This window comes from Antechinus flavipes, chromosome 1, assembly GCF_016432865.1.
Source record: "Antechinus flavipes isolate AdamAnt ecotype Samford, QLD, Australia chromosome 1, AdamAnt_v2, whole genome shotgun sequence".
NCBI classification, from domain to species: domain Eukaryota; kingdom Metazoa; phylum Chordata; class Mammalia; order Dasyuromorphia; family Dasyuridae; genus Antechinus; species Antechinus flavipes.
This window is the reverse complement of record NC_067398.1, coordinates 164,638,880-164,666,842: the sequence shown is the minus strand read 5'-3', so window position 1 is coordinate 164,666,842 and position 27,963 is coordinate 164,638,880. Positions and strand designations below refer to the sequence as shown.

Here is a 27,963-nt window from a genome sequence, read left to right as displayed (position 1 = left end):
GATTCTTTGTGATCCCATTTGGCATTTTCTTGGCAAAGATACTGGAATGGTTTGCCATTTCCTTCTCTAGTTTATTTTTACAGATGAGAAATGGAGGCAAACAGAGTTAAGTGATTTGCCTAGGGTCACACAACTAGGAAGTATCTGAGGTCAGATTTGAATTTAGGAAGATGAATTTTCCTGACTCCATGACTCTGTCTACAGCACCCTCTAGTACTTAGCTGCTTCATATATATATATATGTAATATACATATTACAGTTTTCTCTTTCTGGAAACATCACTTTCATTAAAATAAATTTATCTCCCAACATTCTTCCGCCTCCCCCATGGTTCTGAGTTGAGATGTTTAAGAGATTGTCTCTCCATTGGAGAAGCCATTAGGATCTTTCCCAGGGGGATTAATCCTGTCCCCAAGTTTTAAGCACTAAGAGGGAGATGAGATATTTTTCTCTCAAAGTTTTCACCTTTTTTAGGTCGAAAGGGGAAAGGAATGCTAGGGACAGAAATCTCTAATCTTCAGGTTTGGGACTAATAACCAATATTATTATACACTTATTAGTTTAGTAAGATTTCAGTTGAGTATTTCCTATTATGATTAATTATCTTGATGTGATTGGTAAGTAAATAAAACAATTCTAACTCTGAGTTAGACATGGAGAAAAGATTCAATGAAATCCGTCTTAGAAGTCCTCATTGTTTTGTGAAGGCTCCCAATCTCTTCTGTATGAGATACAACTCTTTATGATAGTATATAATAATGCTTCCTCCCATATTCTCTGTCTTCATCTAGGATACTGAAATGGCTGTGGGTCCAGTAAATTAACAATCAAGTCCACAGCACTGTCCAAGAGATGGCTTCATTTCTTATGGGTTTTATGACAAAATGATTGTGTATACAAATTACATCAGTGTTCAGCCAAACAAATGCTTATTTTATGAGTGACTTGCTCTCTCTAAGGCACTGACTTTGCCCAGAGGCTTATGAATTCAAAGTGAGATGCCCAGAGCTGAGACCTGCCAAGTTTTTATCTAATTGACTTGGACATAGGATCTCTTAGTTCTTTACATTCAATCATCACCTTATATTCTAGGCTAAAAGGCTGCAATTATTTGAAGTAGTCAAAATTTGAATGACCCAGATAATTAGCTCAGTGAAGCTGGCTTAAAGTTTATTGACACAAATGCCAGTTCCATTAAAGGTTTGGTACAAAGAGAGAGTTGGTGAGATAGTTGAGTGCACAGAATTAAACCGTGAATGGCACTAGATATGTAGATAACACAAGGGGTTTTGCAATAATTACTCTAATTTCCATAATCCACTTTATATTGGATTATGGAAAAATCAGAAAGGTTTCGGTGTTGATCAGATCTTCCTTATCCTTAATCAAGGCATCATGCTGCCCAGGAATGCCAAGTGAATGTAGCTTCCCTTGTTGAAGCAGCCCTCATTAAGATTCTGATTGATCATTCAGGGGGCTACTTAGCTCATTGCTTCTTCCTCTGTTTTGTGGTCACCTAAAGCACAAGTAAGAAAGCTTTTACATAGAATCATATAATCATGGATTTATAGAAATTTGTGCTGGAAAGGATTTCCCCAAGGGATGGGCATGAGAGGATGCTTTTTAGTTTTAAAAATTATTTTTGAGTTTTCAATTTATTTATTTAATATTTTCTTCCAAGCTACATTCAAAACATTTTTTACATTTGTTTTTACGTTTTTTGAGTTCTAGGTTCTCTCCCTTATCCCCACCTACAATTTAGAAACATGTAACATTTCCATAAAAATCAAGTTGTGAAAGAAAACATAGATCTCCTATCCTAATGAAAATAAAAACCCTCAAGAAAAATTAAGTTAAAAATAAACAGAGAGAGAGAGAGAGAGAGAGAGAGAGAGAGAGAGAGAGAGAGAGAGAGAGAAAGAGAGAGAGAGAGAGAGAGAGAGAGAGAGAGAGAGAGAGAGAGAGAAAGAGAGAGAGAGAGACACAATCAGTTTCTTCTCTGGGTATGGATAGGATATTTCATCATAAATGTGTGCAGAGCTTATAGAGTAAGGTATGAGACAAGACTAACCATATTAATTCTAAGCAGTAAATACAGTTATTACCAGAGTGAATGGTTGTAGGCAGGGAGCACCAAATATTGCCTGCTAACCATTCTTTCATCCCTCCATCCACAGCTGGGAGGGGCTTTGGGAACTTTTGTTACCAATGGTGACCACACAATGCAGAAGATATTTTGACCTCTTGTATTCTCCAAGTCCACCAAAGTGACATTTGGCCTAGAAAAAGCAAAGAGGAAGTTGGAAAAAGAAATTAATTAATATCAGAGAATTGCAAAATATAGCTGGCATGAATCTCAGAGACCATGAAGTCCAATTTCCTCATTTTATAACAATGAAGGAAAGATCACTCTACTCAGAAAATTTCAAATCTAGGCTTTTTGGAGGCCAAAGCTAATATATATTTCTCTCCATCATACTAGCCATCATTTGGATAAAAAGGGGACTCGTAATATCAAATTCTCCAATGACCAGAGCAATGAAGCCTTTCTTTTTTTATTTCTGTCATTTAGGGTCAGGAGATAGGGGACATCTTATGTGATTGAAATTTAGAATACAATATTAGAGGTTCCCAAAATTTCCTTTTGGTTCTTGATTTTGAGAATGAGGCCTATAGAAAACCCATTTTCCTTTAGAAATTTGAAACTCACTGGATCATGAGCTCAGAGTTCTTTCAGTTGATGATATCAAGTGGATTGTATGAAGAAGTAGCATAACATTTGCCTTTCTCTAGGGGATGCCTAAATCTTGTCCCTATCACCATTACCATTGTCCCACACACTCACACAGACATGTACATTAAAAAGAAAATTTCTTGTTGGCCTATTTCAGTGTCTGAAAAATTTTCTGCATGACACTTATGGACCTTGATGATTTTGATTTCATTATGTGACCTAGGGTTTATTACCATTCTCCCTCCTCTGGTCATTAATGTGTGGTTGTCCTGAATACATCAAAGATCAAATAACTCAGTTACTTTCTTGCATCACAGCTTTGCTTTTTTGGCAAATCATTGCTTAGAGAGCATCCTTTTGGGTGATCATCACTAAACATGATAGTCAAAGTCCTGATTCCAATGATCATTCTCCCTTGAATAGATGATGGGAGTTTACCTTTGCAGAGATAGTCAGATAAGTAATGCTAGTTTTCCTTCTGTTGTATTGAAGTATATTAACATGAATGAAAAGGGAGACACAGTTTTTAAAATGATAAATGTAGCTTACCAAGAATTTACTTCTTTTGTGAAAAAACTTTTTGTAGGGAATAAATAGCAGCTTTATCTCAAGAAAAAGACTCTGCCTCTTAGGCTCATATCAATTCAACAAACATTTATTAAGAGTTTACTATGAGTCCAACACTGCTAAATTTGGGGGTAAAAAAGGCACATTTTCTCCCTGAAGTATCTAATGAGAGAGACAATGTTCAAAGAGCTATACATTTGCATATATGTAGATATATATATTTACATGTGTTCATTTAACTTTTCAACAATGTCTAAGAGATGGCTTCATATATGCTTTCAGTTGTGTCTGATTCTTTGTGATCCCATTTGGCATTTTCTTGGCAAAGATACTGGAATGGTTTGCCATTTCCTTCTCTAGTTTATTTTTACAGATGAGAAATGGAGGCAAACAGAGTTAAGTGATTTGCCTAGGGTCACACAACTAGGAAGTATCTGAGGTCAGATTTGAATTTAGGAAGATGAATTTTCCTGACTCCATGACTCTGTCTACAGCACCCTCTAGTACTTAGCTGCTTCATATATATATATATGTAATATACATATTACAGTTTTCTCTTTCTGGAAACATCACTTTCATTAAAATAAATTTATCTCCCAACATTCTTCCGCCTCCCCATGGTTCTGAGTTGAGATGTTTAAGAGATTGTCTCTCCATTGGAGAAGCCATTAGGATCTTTCCAGGGGGATTAATCCTGTCCCCAAGTTTTAAGCACTAAGAGGGAGATGAGATATTTTTCTCTCAAAGTTTTCACCTTTTTTAGGTCGAAAGGGGAAAGGAATGCTAGGGACAGAAATCTCTAATCTTCAGGTTTGGGACTAATAACCAATATTATTATACACTTATTAGTTTAGTAAGATTTCAGTTGAGTATTTCCTATTATGATTAATTATCTTGATGGGATTGGTAAGTAAATAAAACAATTCTAACTCTGAGTTAGACATGGAGAAAAGATTCAATGAAATCCGTCTTAGAAGTCCTCATTGTTTTGTGAAGGCTCCCAATCTCTTCTGTATGAGATACAACTCTTTATGATAGTATATAATAATGCTTCCTCCCATATTCTCTGTCCTCATCTAGGATACTGAAATGGCTGTGGGTCCAGTAAATTAACAATCAAGTCCACAGCACTGTCCAAGAGATGGCTTCATTTCTTATGGGTTTTATGACAAAATGATTGTGTATACAAATTACATCAGTGTTCAGCCAAACAAATGCTTATTTTATGAGTGACTTGCTCTCTCTAAGGCACTGACTTTGCCCAGAGGCTTATGAATTCAAAGTGAGATGCCCAGAGCTGAGACCTGCCAAGTTTTTATCTAATTGACTTGGACATAGGATCTCTTAGTTCTTTACATTCAATCATCACCTTATATTCTAGGCTAAAAGGCTGCAATTATTTGAAGTAGTCAAAATTTGAATGACCCAGATAATTAGCTCAGTGAAGCTGGCTTAAAGTTTATTGACACAAATGCCAGTTCCATTAAAGGTTTGGTACAAAGAGAGAGTTGGTGAGATAGTTGAGTGCACAGAATTAAACCGTGAATGGCACTAGATATGTAGATAACACAAGGGGTTTTGCAATAATTACTCTAATTTCCATAATCCACTTTATATTGGATTATGGAAAAATCAGAAAGGTTTCGGTGTTGATCAGATCTTCCTTATCCTTAATCAAGGCATCATGCTGCCCAGGAATGCCAAGTGAATGTAGCTTCCCTTGTTGAAGCAGCCCTCATTAAGATTCTGATTGATCATTCAGGGGGCTACTTAGCTCATTGCTTCTTCCTCTGTTTTGTGGTCACCTAAAGCACAAGTAAGAAAGCTTTTACATAGAATCATATAATCATGGATTTATAGAAATTTGTGCTGGAAAGGATTTCCCCAAGGGATGGGCATGAGAGGATGCTTTTTAGTTTTAAAAATTATTTTTGAGTTTTCAATTTATTTATTTAATATTTTCTTCCAAGCTACATTCAAAACATTTTTTACATTTGTTTTTACGTTTTTTGAGTTCTAGGTTCTCTCCCTTATCCCCACCTACAATTTAGAAACATGTAACATTTCCATAAAAATCAAGTTGTGAAAGAAAACATAGATCTCCTATCCTAATGAAAATAAAAACCCTCAAGAAAAATTAAGTTAAAAATAAACAGAGAGAGAGAGAGAGAGAGAGAGAGAGAGAGAGAGAGAGAGAGAAGAGAGAGAGAGAGAGAGAGAAGAGAGAGAGAGAGAGAGAGAGAGAGAGAGAGAGAGAGAGAGAGAGAGAGAAGAGAGAGAGAGAGAGAGAGAGAGAGACACAATCAGTTTCTTCTCTGGGTATGGATAGGGTATTTCATCATAAATCTTTCAGAATAGTTGTGGATGATTGTACTACTGAGAATAATAAAGTCGTTTACAGCTGCTCATTCCAGAACATTGCTATTAGTTTTTATGCAGTATATTTCACTTTGTTCATGGAGGACTTTCCAGGGTTTTTTTTTTTTTTTCTGAGAGCATCCTGCTCATCATTTCTCTAAGAACAATAATATTCAATCAGAGAAACTTGCTTCAGAATTTTTTTTTTTTTTACAATTAGTATTGCTAATTGTATTTCCCCCCGACTTATTCTCTCTCTCCTTTAACCCTGTGTTTTGCTACTGACCATTCTCACTCCCAATATGCCCTCTCTTTTATCACTCTCCCCCTTCCCATATTCCATTCCCCTCCTATTTTCTTGCAGGATAAGATAGATTTCTATATCCCTATTGAGTATGCATGTTATTTCCTATTTCAGCCAATTCGGATGAGAATAAAGTTCACTCACTCCCTTTCTCCTCCCTCTCTTTCCCATCCACTGAAAAAGCTTTTTCTAATCTCTTTTTTTTAATGGCAGATAATCCCCATTCCACTTCTGAGGGGATACTTTTTAAAAGGAATTTCTTATAGTAAACTTAATAACCATCATCAAAAGAGCCATACAAAATAAAGTTTCTTGTTAAACTCTTAGTATTGAGCAAAATAGAACCAAATGAATTGGCAGACTAGAAGAAAGCATATAAGTTTCTTTGTCTCACTTGACTTCTAAATTTGTCTCAAATTCACTATCCTGTTGTGTTTTTTTCTCAACAGATATGATTTTTCCCTGATACTTTCCAATCAAAACACTCCTTCCTGGAACCACTCTCCCATATCTGTATGAAACAGGTCTTGCTGTTGAAAGCTGCTCAAGACTGATATAATGTGAGTTTCTGGTTAATGGTTTTTCATTGTTCTAGTTCATCTTCTATGCTATACTCCTTTGGAGTGAAGGTAAGACTGAATGACATTCCAAGAAATAATTTTGAAATGGTTTCAGTTTGTGACTGTACTAGTCATATGGTTGTGATTTGATGACAATAGGCTGAATCTGAACACTTGAACTTCATCAAATGATCAGTCTATCTGAGTGGTTTCTTTATAGTTAATTCTCTGTTAGTTAAATGATGAATTGTATGATATATGTGTGTGTGTATTTGCGTGTATGTGTGTGTGTTTCATTGCTTTTTTTTTGTTATGTTCTGTCATTTTTTGAGAATGGATGGTTCTCTAAGGAAACATGCAAAAGTAGTAGCTCTTAAAGAGCATGCTTCAATAACTGGTAGAGATATTGCAGAGGCTAATGGTGTGGAAAAGTCAAATGTTTCAAGGATCATTCAAGCCTACAATGAAATAAGATCAGTTGCATTGGAGTTTGAAGAAAAGTACTATAAAAAATGAAAAGCAGAACTAAGAACTGACAAACTACTGCTGTGACAAATCCTAATTAATCCTTAGGAAATAGACAAAAGACCTTCAGAGGAACTTGGCAGCTGAAGGAGCGTTATTTTTTCTTCTTTAGTGTAGCATAGACTTCTTGATGTTAGAACAGCAACATTAGTAAAAGGATATCTATGAAAAAAGACACTTGTCATGAGCAAGGTAATGCAAAGAATAGAGTACTGAAATTTAAAAAAGATAAATTTTACTGATGAAACTAATTACTTTTCATTAACTTTATACCAGAGTTATTATCAGAAAGAATCCAGATGAGCTTATAAGATCTGGACCTCTTTGTAAGAATGTAAAATATCCACTCATGTTTTGTGGATTTTTTAGTCTTCTATTTCTTGAAGTCTTTTTTCTATTAAGAGTGTGGTGAATTCTGATGAAAATATCTGAATTTGTATCTTTAGCACTCAGCATAGTGCCTAGTATACAATAAACATGTAAATAAGATGAATGCTTATTGATTGATATGGTGAAGAGTCAAATTATTTTGGAGTTACAGAAATCCCCAAATGGAGACTGAGAATTACAACACAACTTTGCCCCATGACACACATCATGAAAGATTAAAACATTTTTCCAGAAGATGGTGTGAGAAATGATCTGACTTAAACCCCATTGAAAAATCTATGGATATGATTCAATGCCATATGTGGAAAGTATCCCCACACCACTGCTGGTTACCTTCATGACCTTTATAAATTCACTTTCCCTGGAAAGATCTGGAAGGAAAAGTGAGAGAGGATTGGTATTGGAGCTGATTCAAACCCAGCAGCTATCTTGCTTGATGTGCCCGGAGTCCAGTTTTCAGACTCTTTGCCCCTGTAGTGCCATCTTTCTAAAACTGATCATTTAAAAAAATTATTTTTAATTTATGGAATAAAACAAGCATTTCCATTACATAGTATAATAAAAAAGATAATTGCACATGAAACTACAAATTTATTATGCATTATTTGCTATTCCTTTTACATATACAACAGTCATCATGTAAATTTCTTTCTTTTCTTTCCTCCCCACAACCTACTCTAGAGATGGCCATCATTAGACGCAAACAGGCATATATGTGTGGGTATATATGTCTTTGTATACATATATGTGTATGTATGTGTATATATATATATATATATATATATATATCTATCTATCTATATATAGATATATATCATGTAAAAAAAATGTCTGATTGCATCCCTATTTCACTAGGAATTCAGGAGGGACGTGATTCAATTCTGCTCTTCTCCCCACCTCTCTCCCAATACAAGCAGCAACTAAAAATCCTATTTCTTTTTAATGCTTGTTTATGTCTCAATGCTATATGAAATTACTATTTTAAAATGTGAGTTTATAATGAAAAATAAAATAAACTATTTCCTTTTCTGGACCTTACTTATAAAAATCAGGGGTTGGAATAGATCAAATGCTCAGTAAGCATTTATTAAAAATCTACTATGTGCCAAGCACTGTTCTAGGCACTGCATATAGAAAAACAGAAAAGAAACAGTCTCTGCCCTGATGTTCATTCTGGTTCCGATATTTTGATTGATTGAGAACCTCACACCACCTACTATGTTTTGCTAGCTCTAGTTATGTTTCATTTTATAGTCCTACTACCTTCTTGTCTGCTCCTAGAAGTAAGTACTCTCTTCCCGCTTTCATTGTCCTCCCATCTTCCCCAGCTGCTTTCCAGATCAGGAATCATAAATTTTTTCTTTTTAAAAATTTTTAATTATAGCGTTTTATTTTCAAAATAGCATGCAAAGATAATTTTCAACATTCACCCTTGCAAAATCTTGTGTTCCAAAATTTTCTCCTTTCCTTTCCTCCATCTTCCTCCCCTAGACAGCAAGCAATCCAGCATAGGTTAAACATGTGCAATTCTCCTAAAGTTATTTCCACATTTAACATGTTGTACAAGAAAAATCATTCCCAAAGGTGGAAAAATGAGAAAGAAAAAACCCCAACAACAATAAAAAAGATGAAAATACTATATTGTGATCCACATTCAGTCTCCACAATTCTCTTTCTGGGTGCAATTGGCTCTCTCCATCACAAGTCTATTGGAGTTGTCCTGAATCACCTCATTGTTGAAAAGAGCCATGTCCATTAGAGTTAATCATCACATAATCTTGTTGTTGCTGTGTACAATGTTCTCTTAGTTCTCACTTTACTTAGTATCAATTCGTGTAAGTCTCTCCAGGCTTCTCTGAAATTCTCCTGTTGATCGTTTCTTATAGAATAATAATATTCTATGACATTCATATACCATACCTTATTCAGCCATTCTCCAACTGATGGGCATCCACTCAGTTTCTAGTTCCTTGCCATCAGAAAAAGAACTGCCACAAACATTTTTGCCCATGTAGGTCCTTTTCCCTTTTTTATGATCTCTTTGGGATACAGACCAAGTAGAGGCACTGCAGGATCAAAGAGTATGTACAGTTTGATAGCTCTTTAGGTATATGGAACCATAATTTTATTCAATATTATTATGTTGTCAATGAACCCAGAAAGTATGCCAATATACTGCCCTGTCGATTCACTCATCATCTCAAGTAGCTTCCTGTACCCAAATTTCTTTTCCTACCTCTACTGCCCCATTTGTGTTATCTGTCATTATTAGAATAGAAGATCTTTGAGGGCAAGGTGTATTGGTATTCCCAGTGCTTGGTACATAATAAATACTTAACAAATGCTTTAAAAATTTACTTATTCCTTCAGTCTGTTAGTTTTCTCATCACTATCCTCCTCTGTGAAGGTTTTTCCCTCACTTACTAATTCCATAGCTCAGAACTAAAGGGAGAAGACAATTGGTTTTGTCAGGAAGAATCAGACATGGGCTGTGAAGGGACAGTTCTCAGGGTCTAAGTCAGAAGGCTCTGGTACCAAAGAACAAGACTCATCTCTAAGCATGGCTATAGTTAGTCTGAGTGGTAGGATTACCAGCATTATCTAGAGACAGTTTGAGGAGTAATGAAACTTTCTTGACATCACTCATTTATCAGATCTCTCTGCTGAAGAGATGAGGGAGAATAAGAGAGGGCATGATTCCATATCCTAAGCTGTAACCTTCTTGGAAGATCTATCAAGTTTTTGGATGGCAGCTGCAGAAGCAGGCAACACAAGTCTGGTATCTTGTCATGGTGATATACACATAAGCATTACTTCCCCCACATGTGTACCTGAGAGCCTCCCTACCCTTCTCCAACTCCCAATGTATTTTTTCAAAAGAAACATGAGTTGCTATTCATTAAAAGAACATATGCTGTCTCTTTCTGTGTGTCAACACAAGAATTTTCCAGTGGAGCAAACTTAGAGATGATTCATTGCCTCCCACGAAGCAGAATCTAGAGCCTCTGAGAGCTCTAGAGATGGGGAAGCTAAGACAAGCTCTATAACTTTATCTTAGGCTGTTGCTTATTATTACTCTTGATCTATCTTCTGTCACTTTCCCTCTGTTCTCTTATCTGTAAAATGAGATTAATAAACCTTGTGCTATTTATAAAAGCTACAGGACTAAGAGAAAAGGGCTCTGTAAACCTTGAAGTATCACATAAATGGAAATTGTTATTATTTTTATCTGTATTTTGTAGATGAGTAAATTGAAGACCAGAGTAATTAAGTGGTTTGCCCAAGATCATATAAAATGAAAAGTAGGGGAACTAGGACTCTAATCCAGCCTTCCAATAATATGCCCAATGCTTTTTCTACTCTATCACACTGTTGAGAGACAGAGAGAGAGAGAGAGAGAAGAAGAAGAAGAAGAAGAAGAAGAAGAAGAAGAAGAAGAAGAAGAAGAGAAGAAGAAGAAGAAGAAGAAGAAGAAGAAGAAGAAGAAGAAGAAGAAGAAGAAGAAGAAGAAGAGAAGAAGAAGAAGAAGAAGAAGAAGAAGAAGAAGAAGAAGAAGAAGAAGAGAAGAAGAAGAAGAAGAAGAAGAAGAAGAAGAAGAAGAAGAGGGAGGGAGGGAAGAAGAGAGGAAAGGAGGAAGGGAAGGAAGAGGGGAGGAGAAGAAATAAAGGAGAGAGAAAAAAGAGTCAGAAAAAGAGAAAGAGTGAGGGAAAGGGAGAGAGTGAAAGAGTGGATGGAAGAAGAGAATGGAGGTAATATTATTCTGGTTTTGTCTATGAGACTTAATATGATTTAGCTGCAGTTGGGAAAGCATCAGCTATGGATTTTGTATACATATGAGTTCGATTCAATTCAATTCAATAATGATTTCTACACCCTTTCCTTTCTTTCAAGATGGCAGACAAAATACCCAAAATGAACCAAAGGAAAAGAAGATCAAAAAAGAGGAGGAACTAAAAGGAAGATGGGGCTGAAAAGGTGGTGAAAAAGCCTGGAAAGCATTGGAATCAGAACCCAGCCCTGGCCTGAGGATTGATAAATAGTCCAGGTCTGCAATAGATTCCTGGGTCAGGTAAGCATGGAAATATGCTGCACTGAAAACTTGGATTGAAAGGAAAAAGAGAGAGAAGGTACCTGCTACTATCTCTTTTTAAAACTGAAGCTTTTAATTTTCAAAACATATGCATGGATAATTTTTCAACATTGACCCTTACAAAACCTTGTATTCCAAATTTTCCCCTCCTTCCCCCATCCTCTCCCCTAGATGGCAAGTAATCCAATATATTAAACATGTTAAAGTATGTCAAATCCAATATATGTATGCATATTTATACAATAATCTTGCTATATAAGAAAAATCAGATCAAAAGAGGGAAAAATAAGGAAGAAAACAAAATGCTATGTTGTGATCCATACTTAGTTCCCATAGTCCTCTCTCTGGGTGTAGATGTCTGTCTTCACCACAAGATCATTGGAATTGGTCCCAATCATCTCATTGTAGGAAAGAGTCAAGTCCATCAGAATTGATCATTATATATTTTCATTGTTGTCATATATAATGATCTCCTAGTTCTGCTCATTTCATTTAACATCAGTTCATGTAGGTCTTTTCAGGCCTCTCTAAAATCATCCTGCTGATCATTTCTTATAGATCAATAATATTCCATAACATTCATATACCATAATTTTATTCAGCCATTTTCTAACTGAGGAGCATGTACTCAATTTCCAGTTTCTTGCCACTACAAAAAGGGCTGCCACAAATATTTTTACTTGCCCATGTTTTTAACATTACCCCAAATGCCTAGGTATTATTCTACTGAGGATGTGTGTACAAAGCTGCTAAGTCAGGACCAAAAGACCTCCACCAGAATCCGAGGAGACTTCGAGCTAACATCATCCTGGGCATGGTGCTGATCATGCTTATTGCTGCCACAGAGATAATTGAGTAGTTTTTTTTTTTTTTTTTTGGACGTATCTGGCTAATGGCTTGCTCCTGGTGACTGGACCTCTGAACGATGTTCCTCTGCAAAGGACCACCAGAAATTTGTCATTACTACCTCTTCCAAGATTATTCTTTCAGGTGTAAAAATTCCTTATCAATCATCATATTGATGCTAATTTCAGGAAGAAGATCTGCAAATGTAGACATCAAGAAGGAGAGATTTTTGACACAGAAAAAGAGAAATACGAGATTACAAAGTGCAAGACTTATCAGAAAACAGTGGACTCTCATATCCTGCCCAAAATCAAGAAAATTCTTCAGCTCTGTGGCTACCTCTTTCTGTATTCTTTCTCCATTGGAATTTATCCTCACAAACTTATCTGTAAAATGAGATTAATAAACCTTGTGCTATTTATAAAAGCTACAGGACTAAGAGAAAAGGGCTCTGTAAACCTTGAAGTATCACATAAATGGAAATTATTATTATTATTATCTGTATTTTGTAGATGAGTAAATTGAAGACCAGAGTAATTAAGTGGTTTGCCCAAGATCATATAAAATGAAAAGTAGGGGAACTAGGACTCTAATCCAGCCTTCCAATAATATGCCCAATGCTTTTTCTACTCTATCACACTGTTGAGAGACAGAGAGAGAGAGAAGAAGAAGAAGAAGAAGAAGAAGAAGAAGAAGAAGAAGAAGAAGAAGAAGAAGAGAAGAAGAAGAAGAAGAAGAAGAAGAAGAAGAAGAAGAAGAAGAAGAAGAAGAAGAAGAAGAAGAAGAAGAAGAAGAAGAAGAAGAAGAAGAAGAAGAAGAAGAAGAAGAAGAAGAAGAAGAAGAAGAAGAAGAAGAAGAAGAAGAAGAAGAAGAAGAAGGGAGGGAGGGAAGAAGAGAGGAAAGGAGGAAGGGAAGGAAGAGGGGAGGAGAAGAAATAAAGGAGAGAGAAAAAAGAGTCAGAAAAAGAGAAAGAGTGAGGGAAAGGGAGAGAGTGAAAGAGTGGATGGAAGAAGAGAGTGGAGGTAATATTATTCTGGTTTTGTCTATGAGACTTAATATGATTTAGCTGCAGTTGGGAAAGCATCAGCTATGGATTTTGTATACATATGAGTTCGATTCAATTCAATTCAATAATGATTTCTACACCCTTTCCTTTCTTTCAAGATGGCAGACAAAATACCCAAAATGAACCAAAGGAAAAGAAGATCAAAAAAGAGGAGGAACTAAAAGGAAGATGGGGCTGAAAAGGTGGTGAAAAAGCCTGGAAAGCATTGGAATCAGAACCCAGCCCTGGCCTGAGGATTGATAAATAGTCCAGGTCTGCAATAGATTCCTGGGTCAGGTAAGCATGGAAATATGCTGCACTGAAAACTTGGATTGAAAGGAAAAAGAGAGAGAAGGTACCTGCTACTATCTCTTTTTAAAACTGAAGCTTTTAATTTTCAAAACATATGCATGGATAATTTTTCAACATTGACCCTTACAAAACCTTGTATTCCAAATTTTCCCCTCCTTCCCCCATCCTCTCCCCTAGATGGCAAGTAATCCAATATATTAAACATGTTAAAGTATGTCAAATCCAATATATGTATGCATATTTATACAATAATCTTGCTATATAAGAAAAATCAGATCAAAAGAGGGAAAAATAAGGAAGAAAACAAAATGCTATGTTGTGATCCATACTTAGTTCCCATAGTCCTCTCTCTGGGTGTAGATGTCTGTCTTCACCACAAGATCATTGGAATTGGTCCCAATCATCTCATTGTAGGAAAGAGTCAAGTCCATCAGAATTGATCATTATATATTTTCATTGTTGTCATATATAATGATCTCCTAGTTCTGCTCATTTCATTTAACATCAGTTCATGTAGGTCTTTCCAGGCCTCTCTAAAATCATCCTGCTGATCATTTCTTATAGATCAATAATATTCCATAACATTCATATACCATAATTTATTCAGCCATTTTCTAACTGAGGAGCATGTACTCAATTTCCAGTTTCTTGCCACTACAAAAAGGGCTGCCACAAATATTTTTACTTGCCCATGTTTTTAACATTACCCCAAATGCCTAGGTATTATTCTACTGAGGATGTGCCTACAAAGCTGCTAAGTCAGGACCAAAAGACCTCCACCAGAATCCGAGGAGACTTTGAGCTAACATCATCCTGGGCATGGTGCTGATCATGCTTATTGCTGCCACAGAGATAATTGAGTAGTTTTTTTTTTTTTTTTTTGGACGTATCTGGCTAATGGCTTGCTCCTGGTGACTGGACCTCTGAACGATGTTCCTCTGCAAAGGACCACCAGAAATTTGTCATTACTACCTCTTCCAAGATTATTCTTTCAGGTGTAAAAATTCCTTATCAATCATCATATTGATGCTAATTTCAGGAAGAAGATCTGCAAATGTAGACATCAAGAAGGAGAGATTTTTGACACAGAAAAAGAGAAATACGAGATTACAAAGTGCAAGACTTATCAGAAAACAGTGGACTCTCATATCCTGCCCAAAATCAAGAAAATTCTTCAGCTCTGTGGCTACCTCTTTCTGTATTCTTTCTCCATTGGAATTTATCCTCACAAACTGGTGTGTTAAATGACTTACAGAGAACTCTTATTAAAATATTTGGAATAAAAAACAAACAAAAATAAAAACCCAGTTATTTCTATACCACCTACTAGATTTAAAGCACTAAACTAGGTCTTTCAGGGGATATTTTTTGAAAAGAATGACACAGTAGAGGACAAAAGAAAACTTAAAAGAAAGCACAGAAAAGATGGGTAACATTGAAAAAATGTGTAGTATTTATTACATATAAATACAAATATATGCTACATATAAAGTACATAATAAATATTTGATAAATGTTAATTGGAAAGAATATATTAGCAGAAAGACATAACTGAAAGGCAGCTAGATGACTCATTGGATAGTGTGACCCTGTGCAAGTCATTTTAATCCTCTTTGTCCCAGTTTCCTCTTCTCTCACAAAGAGTAGAGCATGATTGGAACCATACCAAAAAGTCATGAATTTCTCATTCTATATCTATATTGTTAACTTTTTGCCATAAGTGTGGGATTTTTGATTTATGTCTTTCATCTAGTCTGTCAAGATTTTTTTTTTTTTGCACACCAATTCCAGGTTTGGCATCTTCTGCAAATTTGATAAATAGGACACCTAAGCCTTTATAAAAATTATTGACAAAAATGTTGAGTAACATAGGGTTGAAGATAGGTTTTCCAGCCATGTAGCTAGATAATTCCTTCCAGATTAATATCATTTCTTCACTCTTTAGGTCAAACTTCAAATTCACATAATTATATCATCATCCATCCCACATATAAAAGATTTTGTCAAATATTTTGCTACAATTTTGAGTCTAATAACCTTGTCCAAAGATATAATGAGGTTAATCTGGCATAAGTTATTTTAAGAATTTAGATGCTACCCCACTTGGTGCATATATGTTTAATATAGATAGTGCTTCATTATCCATGCTACCCTTTAGCAAGATATAGTGTCCTTCCTTATCTCTTTTAATTAGGTCAATTTTTGCTTTAGCTTGATCTGAGATCAGGATGGCTACCCCTGCTTTTTTGACTTCACCTGAAGCATAATAGATTTTGCTCCAACCTTTTACCTTTAACCTGCATGTATCTCCCCGCTTCAGGTGTGTTTCCTGTAAACAACATATTGTAGGATTCTGGCTTTTAATCCATTCTGCTAACCGCTTCCTCTTTATGGGGGAGTTTACCCCGTTCACATTTATGGTTAGAATGACCAATTCTGTATTACTTGCCATCTTGTTAACCCGGTTTATGCTTTCCTCCCTTCTTTCCCCTTTCCCCCCCTTCCAAGTATTAAGCTTGTGAGCACCCCTTGCTTCTCACAGCCCTCCCTTTTTAGTGTCCCTCCCCCCGCCTTAGAGTTCCTCCCCCTATCTTACCCCTTTCCCTCCCAGTTCCCGTATTCCCTTCCACTTAGCTTATTCCTTCCCTTTCCACTTTTCCCTTCTCACTTTTCAATGAGATGGGAGAAGTTTCACCATAGATTGAATATGTCTTAAGATTTTTCACTTAAAGCCAATTCTGAAGGCAGTAAGATACCCACTATATTCATCCCCCTCCATTCTTTCTCTCAGATATAATAGGTTTCCTATGCCTCTTCATGAGATGTACTACCCCCACTTTACCCTTTTTCTGGTACAATGTCCTTTCCACATCAATTTCTAGAACAAGGTATACATGTATTCTTTATACATCTATATAGTCAAAATATAGTTCCAAGATTAATCTTTACCTTTTTAGATTTCTCTTGAGTTCTATATTTGTAGATCAAACTTTTTGTTAAGTTCTGGTTTTTTCATCAGAAATAGATGAAATTCGCTTACTTCGTTGAATGTCCATCTTCTTCCCTGGAAAAAGATGCTCATTCTCGCTGGGTAAGTTATTTTTGGTTGCATACCAAGTTCCTTAGCCTTTCGGAATATCATATTCCAGGCCCTTCGATCTTTTAATGTGGATGCTGCCAGATCCTGGGTGATCCTTATTGTGGCTCCTTGATACTTGAATTGGGTTTTTCTAGCCGCTTGCAATATTTTTTCTTTCATCTGAGGGTTCTGGCATTTGGCCACTATATTCCTTGGTGTTTTGATTTTAGGATCCCTTTCAGTGGGTGATCGATGAATCCTTTCAATGTTTATTTTTTCCTCTGTTCCTATGACTTCTGGGCAGTTCTCTTTGATAATTTCCTGGAAGACAATGTCCAGGCTCTTTTTTTCATCATGTTTTTCTGGGAGTCCAATGATTCTCAGATTGTCTCTCCTGGATCTGTTTTCCAGGTCTGTTGTCTTCCCCAGAAGGTATTTCACATTTTTCTCCATTGTTTGATTTTTTTGGATTTGCTTGACTGATTCTTCTTGTCTCCTCGAGTCATTCAATTCCACTTGTTCAATTCTGATTTTCAGTGAAGTATTCTCTTCACTCACTTTTTTAAAATCTTTCTCTAATTGTCCCATTGAGTTCTTTTGTTCTGTGGAACTTTTTTCCATTTCGCCAATTTTGTTTTTTAGAGAGCTGTTTTCTGTTTCCAGTTCACTAATCCTATTTTTCAAGGATTTTACTTCTTTATCCACTCTCTCTTTAACTTTCTCCAGGCTCTTTTGCCAAGCCTCCCTCTCCTTTTCCCAAGCTTCCTTCTCCTTTTGCCAAGCCTCACTCTGCTTTCCCCATTTTTCTTCTAGCTCCCTTGTGAGAGCCTTTTTAATCACTTCTATGAGGTTCATCTGTGCTGAGGAACAGACAATCTCCTCCTTTGGGGAATCACCTGGGGACTGCCTGTTTTTAGTCTCCTCAGGATTTAGAGTCTGCTCTCTATCTGTGTAGAAGCTGTCAAGGGTTAAAGTCCTCTTCAGCTTCTTGCTCATTCTGTCTATTAATCAGAGACAAACTACCAAAGAAAAACAGAAAAAACTGGAGTCTTTCTTTGGGGGGGGGGGCTGGGTGTGTTATCGAGCTTCCTCTACAGACTGCAGGGGGCAGCAGTGAGGCACTAGCAGGACTGTGCTGCGCCTGCGCTCTGAGATCCCAGAGCGTGCTGAGTCACTGAGGGGGGGGAAGGGGGGGGCGGCCAGGTCCTGAGAGACTCCAGCTGTTTGCGGTTGTGTTCTTCAGCCCCGGTGTTTTTAGCTTCTCTGCTGGGCTGTTGACTTGCTGCAGGTTCCAAACCTGTAGCAAAGCTCTCCCCGCAGAGACGGCTACAATCACTCCCCACCCCCTCTCAGCTCTGCTCCCGTGCTCTCACTGCCGCTGCCCTCAGCCTGCGCCCGATCTAAAACCGCCCCAGCCCTCCAGTAAAGACAGACCTTTCTTGGCGGATCTCAAGGATGGCTTCTCTTGGTAACTATTTGTGGGTTTTTTTCAGTCAAGCATTGATTCAGAGGCTTGTAATGAAGTGGATAGTGAGAGAAAGCGCGGAGCTTATGCAACTGTGAGCCTCCTCTCCGCCATCTTAACCGGAAGTCCGGCATAAGTTATTTTAAAAAATAAGTTTTATTGATGCCTTTCTTTTTTAAATCACATTTTCATAAATATACTATTATGTCTTTTCTCCTCACACCAAATCGAAACTTTCTTTTTAACAAAGAAAAAATAGATAAACAAAAACACTCTATTCAGTGATTATGTAACAAATTCTTGAAGTTATTATATTCAATCATAGTGGCTTGTACTTAGTAGGTACTTAGTAACTGCTTTTTGAGTCATTGTTTGGGTACTTTGATCCATTACAAATACTCCCAGTCTTTCCTTTAATGATGCCTTCTTGATCTTGGCCAGGAAGTGAAGTCAAACTCAATGGCCCATGATCTGGAGACCTCTACTCTTTTTTGAAAATTGGTATGTTTGCCAACTTATAGTACTGGTACATGTTCACCATTCTATTGTCATGATTGTTCAAAGATTGTTGTCAATGGCTTTGCAATTACCTGTACCTGTTTTTTCAGTATTTTGCCATCTTATCACTTAACATTTGGTGTAATTATTCTGTTAAATATTTTTTCTAATAGGAAGATCATTTCCCACAGTATAAAATACAAAAAGTAAAATAGAATCAAGCAACTATGCTCTTTCAGTCTCACCTTTATACTCTTATGATAATCCCCTCTAGAATCCATTAGCATCATTACCTTCATCCTGAGCAGCAGTTCTATCCCATCTTAGATCTTTCTCTTATCCTAATATAGTTAAATGGCCCCCTTCCTTGTTCTTAGCTTCCTCATCAGCCTGGCTCATTCTGAACTTTATTACTTCTAGCACTATTCTCATAGGACCATTTTTAGCAATGGCAGTAGCCAAGACTACTGTACCTCCTTCAATTAACCTTGCTAGTTTGTCTGAAGGATAGCTTGGCATGGGGGCAACCAGGCCAATTTAAAATAGGAAGAAAGGAGGGAATTAGCATAATTCCAGATTGGATGCTAGGGAGCTTGAATTTTAGCCCCAGTTCTGCCACTGACTCTGATCTTAGAAAACTCATTAGATTTCTTAGCGTCAGTGTTTCTCTCTCCTTAAAGTAACAATAATTGTTTTTGCTTCTCTTATCGGTAAATGAATAGGCTATATGAATTATAGAATTAGATAAAACCTTAGAGATCACACAGTCCAATTACAAAATTGAGGTGTAGAGAGAAAAAATGATTTGCATGAATTCATGCATCTAGTAAGTGGCAGAAGTGAAACTAAACATCTAGTATCTGATTCTCAGTCTAGTTCACTAATTTACTTCTCAATTTTCTCTTTCTACTCCACTCTACTGCCTATATTGTATCCCTTCTCTCTTCTCTCAGTCTTTTCTTTTGTAGGAAAGAAGTTGTCAGGGTGGGGCAAGTGAATATTGCAGGAAATGGCATACTTTATATATAAAGATATATATATATATATATATATATATATATATATATATATATATATATATATATTCATGTCTACATCTCTGGATAGTCAGGAACATGTGATTTCAAATTTGGCCTCAGACTCTTTACCAGCTTTAAGATCCTGGACAAGTCATTTAATGCTATTGCCTCTGTTTTCTCATCTGTAAAATGAGTTGGAGAAAAAAATGGCAAACACTCCAGTATCTTTGCTAAGAAAATCCCAAATGGGATTATGAAGAGCCAGTTCTGATTGAAATGACTAAGAACAACAACAAAATTTACATTTATGTCTCTTTTTGTCCCTGTCTTGGTCTCTATATATCTCTATCTCCATATCCACATTTAGATCTATATCTGGTAATATGAAAATGTATTAGCTCCACACAGTTTTACTTTGATGCATAGTGATGACTTTGGGTTTTCAAAGGTTATGCCAGCAAGGCATAATAAGCTCTGACAGATTTCTACCATGCTAGAAAGAATTTTAAGTCTTGTAATTGAGTCTTTTTTCTGAGAGCTAACCTAGCTACTCATAAAGAAGTACTTAAGCCATCTGTAGGCGTCTTTCTTTCTTTCTTTTTTTTTTTTTTAATTAATTATATGTCCAGTGTTCTGCACAGTTCATGGCCCATGGTGGGTATTTAAATGTTTTTGGATTTATTAGATTAGATTGAAGATAAAACTTTTTTGATCTTGGCAACCCATGAAACAGAAAAAAAATGTCCCTTAGCCCAGCATAGTCTAATTTCATTGCTGCACTTATGAAGGTACAGTATCAGAAAAAGGGGCAGAGGGTTCTAAGAGCCATACAATTTTAGGTCATCAATAAATGTTTATTTTAAATAATGGTTTTTAAAAATATGAGATCTTTGTTCAATGACCAATAAGTGGCCATATTGCAAGATAAGTTGAACCATATCAATCTTACTATAAACAAAGTGAGAAGAAGGAAGTTGTGGGTAAATGGAAGGTTGACTCAAAGAGGGAAGAAAGGATTTGTCAAAGTGGAATGTTCAGAGACAAAGAGAAATTCTTTCATGGGATATTTGTTCATCACACTAATGTTGCTACTAGTATCTATATTACTAGTATTAATACCACAGTATTAATAATGTGTTTGTAAAAATACCATAATGAAAATAATTGTGGTTTATACATCAACATATACCACTGAGGATCAAGTGTTAGAAATATTCTATGAAGAACTTGATAAGATAGCAAATCAACATATATCCTAACACTCAGTGACTCCAAAGCAAAGTAAAAAGTAAGGATGTGGAAAATATATGGGAAAATATTATTCAGAAAGAAAGTATGAGAGATTCTAAGGAGTTGTAGTTTATACAGAACCATGTGCCATGAAGACTTTCTTCATTTTTTCTTAATATTTTAGTCATTTTAATTATATGTAAAACAATTTTTAATATTAACTTTAAATATTGAATTCCAAGCTCCTTCCCTCCCTTCTCTTCTCCCTCATTGAGAAGGCAAGCAATTTGGTGTAGATTATAAATATAGTCATGTGAAGCATATTTCTGTATTAGCCACATTGTTAAAGAAAATACAGACCAAACAACAAAACAAAACACGCTAAAGACAAACTCTCAAACTCAAGTAAAATAAAGCTTTAAAAAAATGCTTCAATCTGCTTTCAGACTTTATCAGTTCTTTCTCTGAAGGTGTATAATATTTTTCATCATAAGTCCTTTGGAATTGTCTTGGATTATTGAATTGATCAGAATTGCTAAGTTATTCATAGTTATTGTCATTCAATATTGTTGCTGTATACAATATTCTCTTGGTTCTGCTCACTTCACTTTCCATCAGTTCCTATAAATCTTCCCAAGTTTTTCTGAAATCTTCCTGCTCATCATTTTTAATTTTATCATAATTATACACCACAACTTGTTCAACTAGTCCCCAGTTTATGGGTTTTCCCTTAATTTCTAGTTTTTTGCCAACACAAAAAGAGCTGTTATAGATATGGTTGTGCATATAGAACATTTTCCTTTTCCTTCTTTTTGGGATACACATCTACTCATGGCATTTCTGGTTCAAAGAGTATGCACAGTTTGGTAGCCCTTTGAATATAGTTCCAAATTGCTCTCCAGAATAGTTAGATGAATTCATAACTCCACCAATAGTGCATTAGTATCTCAATTTTTCATATCTCCTCCAATACTTGTCATTTTTCTTTTATGTCATTATTATGTTGTTAGCCAATCTGAATAGTGTGAAATATTCTTCACAGTGTTTTAACTTGCATTTCTTTAAGAAATATTAATTTAGAGTATTTTATATGAATATAAATAGTTTTGATTACCTCATCTAAAAGCTAACTGTTCATATCTTTTGATCATTTGTTAACTGGGTAATAACAGTTGTTCTTATATATGTAACTCAGTTCTCTATATATTTGAGAAATAAGACCTTTATCAGAAAAATTTGCTGTACATTTGTCCCTCGCCCAACTTTCTGTTTTCCTTCTATTTTTGACTGCATTGGGTTTATTTGTGCAAAGCCTTTTTTCCTTTAATGTAATCAGAACTATCCACCTAATTCCCCATAATGCTTTCTAATTCTTGTTTTGTCATAGATTCTTCCCTTATCTGTAGATCCTTCAGAGAGGATTTCCTTGCTCTTCTAATTTTCTGATGATGTAAACATTTTCCTCTAAAAAAGAAATGGAAGGTCCTGAACATGATGAGTATCAAATAGCACCATAAGGAACAAAATAGATGGCTATTTCTATAAATTAGCAGCTGTCTGTATTCAGTCAGATCAATGACTCTGCAAAGCTAAGATAAAGTGAGAAAACCATGTGGTGTACAAATTAAACAATGGAACCTTGAATTATTTAAACAAAATTTATAATGAAAATGGGAAATGAGTTACAGAAATGGCATCATTTCTCATTTTACTAATTGTATTCAAAAGTTTACCCAGTACAAAGTAATTGCCACAACAGGGAGTTCAAAGGAATCTAGAAGAAAGTTCATTAGTCAGCAAACATCTGACCTACTTATCAAATAGCCTGGGGTAGGTGGGGTGGGGGCACCAAAGGCAATAAATTAGAATATATAAACTTCATTCATAAAATCTAATGAAGGAGGATGATGGATGATAATGAACAACATCATCTCAGAAAATAGAAAATACAATGGAGAGTAAAAACAGTTTAAAGATATACAAAACAGGCAAAGTCGTCTTAAAGGCATAAGAGGATAAAAATAAAAGAAGTATTACAAAAAAGATAAGTAAAAACCACCTTGGAAAATTTTTTTTATGGAAAGTGGAACCCCCATACTTGGAAGCATATTCTCAAATGAATAGAGGACTAGGATAGAAATTGCATTAAAGAGAATAATTATGGCAAAAACAATCCGATTGAATTAACTGTTTATAGAGAACATCTTTGCTATAGATAATTACAATGTGTAAAGGCAACAAGAAATGAAACACAGGCTATCAAAGGAAGTGAAGAATTTTGGACTTTGTTGGACTTTGTTGATTTGGAAAGATTTGAGTGAGGGAACATTAACACAACTATTATCCTATATCTCAATTCTCTTTTCTATACAAAATCTTTACGAAATCATCTGCACACAAATTAAGCACATCCTCAATGAGGATATTAGTTGAAAACAAACAAATTTTCATTATTGACATTCAGTAATGAGCCATTTCTTTATCATTTCATAATTAGGGAAAGATATAGAAGTTATAAGATCACATTTTTGTGTATAATTTGTTGATTAAAAAATATTTGATTTGGCAGAACAGAATTCCACTTTATAAGCTCTTTTACAAAGGGGTATCCCATCCGTATATCAAAATCATTCAGGTTCCTCGGAAGGTAAAATAACAGAAGTAAATGTATTACTACAATTCTTTGATAATAAACACCAAATTGGCTCAGTGGATAGAGTACCAGCACTGAAGTCAGGAGGACCTGAATTCAACTGTGACCTCAGACACTTACTACTTCCTAGCTGTATGACCCTGGGCAAGTCACTTAACCCCAATTGCCTCAACAATAAAATAAAATAAAATAAATAGATGATAAACACCAAATGAGACACAAAACAGGAAATTCTATGCTTGCCAAAGGTACAATCTTACATGATGGAAAAGATCCACCTGAGCATTGTTCAAAGAGGGATTCCATATGGATATAAGGTTTACTAGATACTTCTGTTCACAGATGGCATTGTATTCATTTCATTAAGTCTCAGTAAACTTCAGAGTCTTCTAAAAGAAATCTGTAATCCTTCAAATGAATTCCATCTATTCATCCACACAGGAGAGACCAAATGGATGAATAATGTTTATTACCCATATTTCAATATACATTTGGATAGATATCTTATAGAACTTATAAATTAGGGTGCATGGGACCAAAATATATAGATAGTTCAGAAGTATGATGATCTGCATCAAGAATTGAAGAGGAGTAGAAGAGTAGGTTGGATTTCTTTCAAGAAACTGCAAAACTCCTCACTGATTCCAATTTCTCATGAAAGCAAATGTCTACCTTTTCAATATAAACATTTTACTCATGTTGATATATGTTAGTGAAACATGGAATACAATTCTCTCTGAAGAACTAAAAATAATCTACTTTGACACTGAACCCTAACAACTACTGGTTTTTTAAAATCTGACTTGTACATTAACCTTTCTTTTATGTTATCTTGCCCATCAAAATATGAGCTTCTTATAATCCACAGATGTTTTAATTCTCTACTTGTAATTCCCACAACTGGGGCAAATGCTTAATAAGCACAATTTCATTCAGTCATTAATTCAAAGAGCAAAAGAAAAGCTCATGGTAGATAACAACAATTGCAACTTATAATCAATGAGGATTTCCAGGAAAGATTAGAAGAAAAAAAAGTAATTAAAGAATTGTATGACAGGAAAAAATGATGTGCTGGTCACCTGGTAAAAATGAAGGATGACAAATAAACAGGTCAAGTGCTCCATTGGATATCAACAGAAGCTGAGGAAAGCCTCAGGCATATTGAGTCAAATCTCTACATTGACTTTTTTGGGGCATGGACAAGAGTAGTACAGAATAGGATAGCATATTATCAGAATCATAGACTGGCGGCAACACAAATCCTTTTGTGTATTTGAACATTTGAGTATTATTATTTGTGTACTCTTTCACATCTTAAAAAATAGAATTTAAAATACAAGGGACCTTAAAGGTTATAAGGTCTAAATCCTTCGATTTGAAAGTTAGAAACCTAAGGTCTGAAAGTGAAGGAACTTATATAAGGTCACAGAATTATGTAGTAATTGATATGGGAGATGAACTCAGATTTTCTAATTTGAGTCAGTGAGCTTGCCTCTGTAATATAGCTACATCCTGGTTTAAGTCACTGCATGCAGCAATGGTGTGAGGATTATGAATTCACAAAAAAATCTTAGGTGACATTAAAATAAAGCTATAAATAATCCAAGTCAGAGTTTATCAAAGGATCTGCAGCAGTCTTGCCAGTGAGACTGAAAATTGAATAGGGACAATTTCAGGTTCTTAGCACTTTTAGGTAGATAACAGCAAATCTAAGGGACCTGTTAAAATTCATAAATAAATATTTGCTGAATGCATATTTTTTGTGAAACACTGAGCTAGGTGCTATTAATTATATTTAACAACTCTGTGAAGGGTTACAGAGATGTCTTATCATGATATAATTTCTTTTTCTTTCTTTTTTCTTTTTTATTCCTTTAATAGTATTTGATTTTTCCAAATACATGCAAAGATAGTTTTCAACATCTACCTTTGCAAAATCTCGTGTTCCAAATTTTTCTCCCTCTCTTCCCCTCTTCCTCCTCCCCAAGAAACAAGCAATCTGATATAGGTATTCTAAACATATTTATGATATAGTTTCCGAGGCACTTAGAGGATCCCACTTCAAATCTTCAGCACCTTCTGCATATTGCCTCAAACTCTATGGAATTTCAGCTCTTTAGCTATGATTGCTGTTAAAAGTTTGAATTCCTAGGGAGAACTGACACTTCTAGCTATCTGTTTTATCTTAGTGGGAATGAAAGCTTCTTTATCATAATTTTTCAGAAGAAACAAGCATGTAGAACTTAATAGAGATACCCAAAGCTGCACAGATAGTAGGATTAACAATAGAATGAGACACACTGGCTAGGGAATTAAGACATGTGGGTTCTAATCGTAGAATCATAAATCCAGAAGGGTAAAAGAGTTCAGAGGCCATGTAGTCCAACCCCTCATTCTGCAGATGGAAAATCTCAGGCCTTATGAACTCCAAAGACCAAAGTCACATGGGTAATGATAAGTGTCAGAGAGAGACCCCCACTCATTCAATAGCTGTCTATATGATATTTATCAAGTCATTTTATTTCTCTGCCGATTTCTTCTTTTGTCAAGAAGTCTACTTCTGGTACTAAATCTTGCAAAATCTAAAGCCATCAAGAAAGCTGGGTATCAGCAAAACCCAAGCTGCCTTTGGCAGTAAGTACTCTCTGCTCGTCCTTGAACATTAGGCTTATGTATATTTCAAGAATTTCTCACCTCTATGCTTCAGCTACATTTAGTCTCATTTAGTTACTTAAAATCTATTTTATGGCCAAGAATCTTCATCAGACTTTTAAAACCTGTGTCTATGATCCAGGAAATGGTGTCATAGCAGAACTAAATATAAACTAGAAAGGCTGAAGTGGGGTTCTAATGGCAGGATCCAGGAAGTTTGAGAGATTTCTAAACATGGCCAAACATATTCTTGTTTCAATTTCAAATTCATTCGTATTGGACATGGACATCTCAATATGTGGCTCCTTCCCATTTCCAAGTGCTAAAGTTCAGATTATTCTGGCTTAAATTTGGTGTGACTGCTTTGTTGTTGTTGTTGTTCCTGTTGTTTTGTTATTTAGTTTAGTTTTTGTTGTTTGTGTCATTTAGTAAATATTTTGTTATCTGTCATTTAGTAATGATTACCTTATTTTTATTGCTGTTGTTATGGTTGTTGTTTGTATCAATTAGGGATGACATTCTAATGTTGTTGTTGTTTTCAGTAGACCAGGAGAGCAGACTTTGACAGCGTAATCACTTAGGGTTGGAAGAGACTCAAGAAACCATCTAGTTTCCCTCTCTCATTTTGTATAAGAAGGAACTGAGGCTGGGAAAAATAAATAACTTTCTCAAAGATGCATAAAACTAGGATTTGAGTCAGTGCTCTTTCTAGTATACCACAATGCTTCTAAGGGGGAAATACACTTTATTGATGAGTTCTATGATGTTTTTCTCCTCTCATCTATATTCCTAGTCTGGATTTTCTGATTTGAATAGAAGGGATTTCGAGTAAATAAAATCAGTTTCTGGGACCAACTCTCCATAGCTTTCCTAGTTCTCTGATCCTTACCACCAAGAAAATTAGCCTTGTTCTTTTATTTTCACTTCTGTCTTTGTCTGTCTGTCTGTCTGTCTCTCCCTCTCTCTTTCATTAGCTTGAGTTATTTTGAGTGATTATGGATCTTATCCAGAAAACTCTACAACATTTTGGTGCTTGGTACAACCAACGTAATTTGCTTCTGAAAACAGAAGCATCTGGAGGAAACATCACTAATTACAGGGAATCCTTCCCTCATTTGCACTCTGAGCTGGGCATCCTCCATAACTGGGGTGAGTATACATCATCCTATTTTGTTTCTCTCTTGGTATTAATAATCATACAGACTTCAAACCAATTTATCTCTGTTATTACATCTTTGTTTTATTGTTCAGTTGTTTCAGTTGTGATCTCAATTGGGCTTTTCTTGGCAAAGATACTGAAGTGGTTTATCATTTCCTTCTCCAATTCATTTTGCAGATAAGGAAACTGAGGCAAACTGGGTTACTTGTAACTTGCTTGGGTCTGGGGCTGGATTCGAACTCAAGTCTTCTTGACTCCAGATCCAGTGCTCTATGTACTGTGTCACCTTGCTGCCCTTACATCTTCTAAAATTTTGATATGTGAGTGAGAGAAACCTTCTTCGAGGAGAATCTTTAAAGTAGAAGTTTTTACTTTATTGAATCGAATGCTTTTTTTTTATAGTCAATAAACACAATGAAGTAGTGTATTTTCTGCATGTCTCAGTAAAATGTGTGACTGTAAAGATGTGGTTGGCT

General features: G+C 35.6%; 2 pseudogenes; both read left to right on the top strand.

The window, feature by feature from the left end:
• Positions 1–12,236: 12,236 nt before the first annotated feature.
• Positions 12,237–13,619, top strand: LOC127544635 (60S ribosomal protein L6-like; annotated as a pseudogene).
• An 816-nt stretch (positions 13,620–14,435) lies between these two features.
• On the top strand, positions 14,436–14,981 carry LOC127551162 (60S ribosomal protein L6-like; annotated as a pseudogene).
• The last annotated feature ends 12,982 nt before the right edge of the window (positions 14,982–27,963 follow it).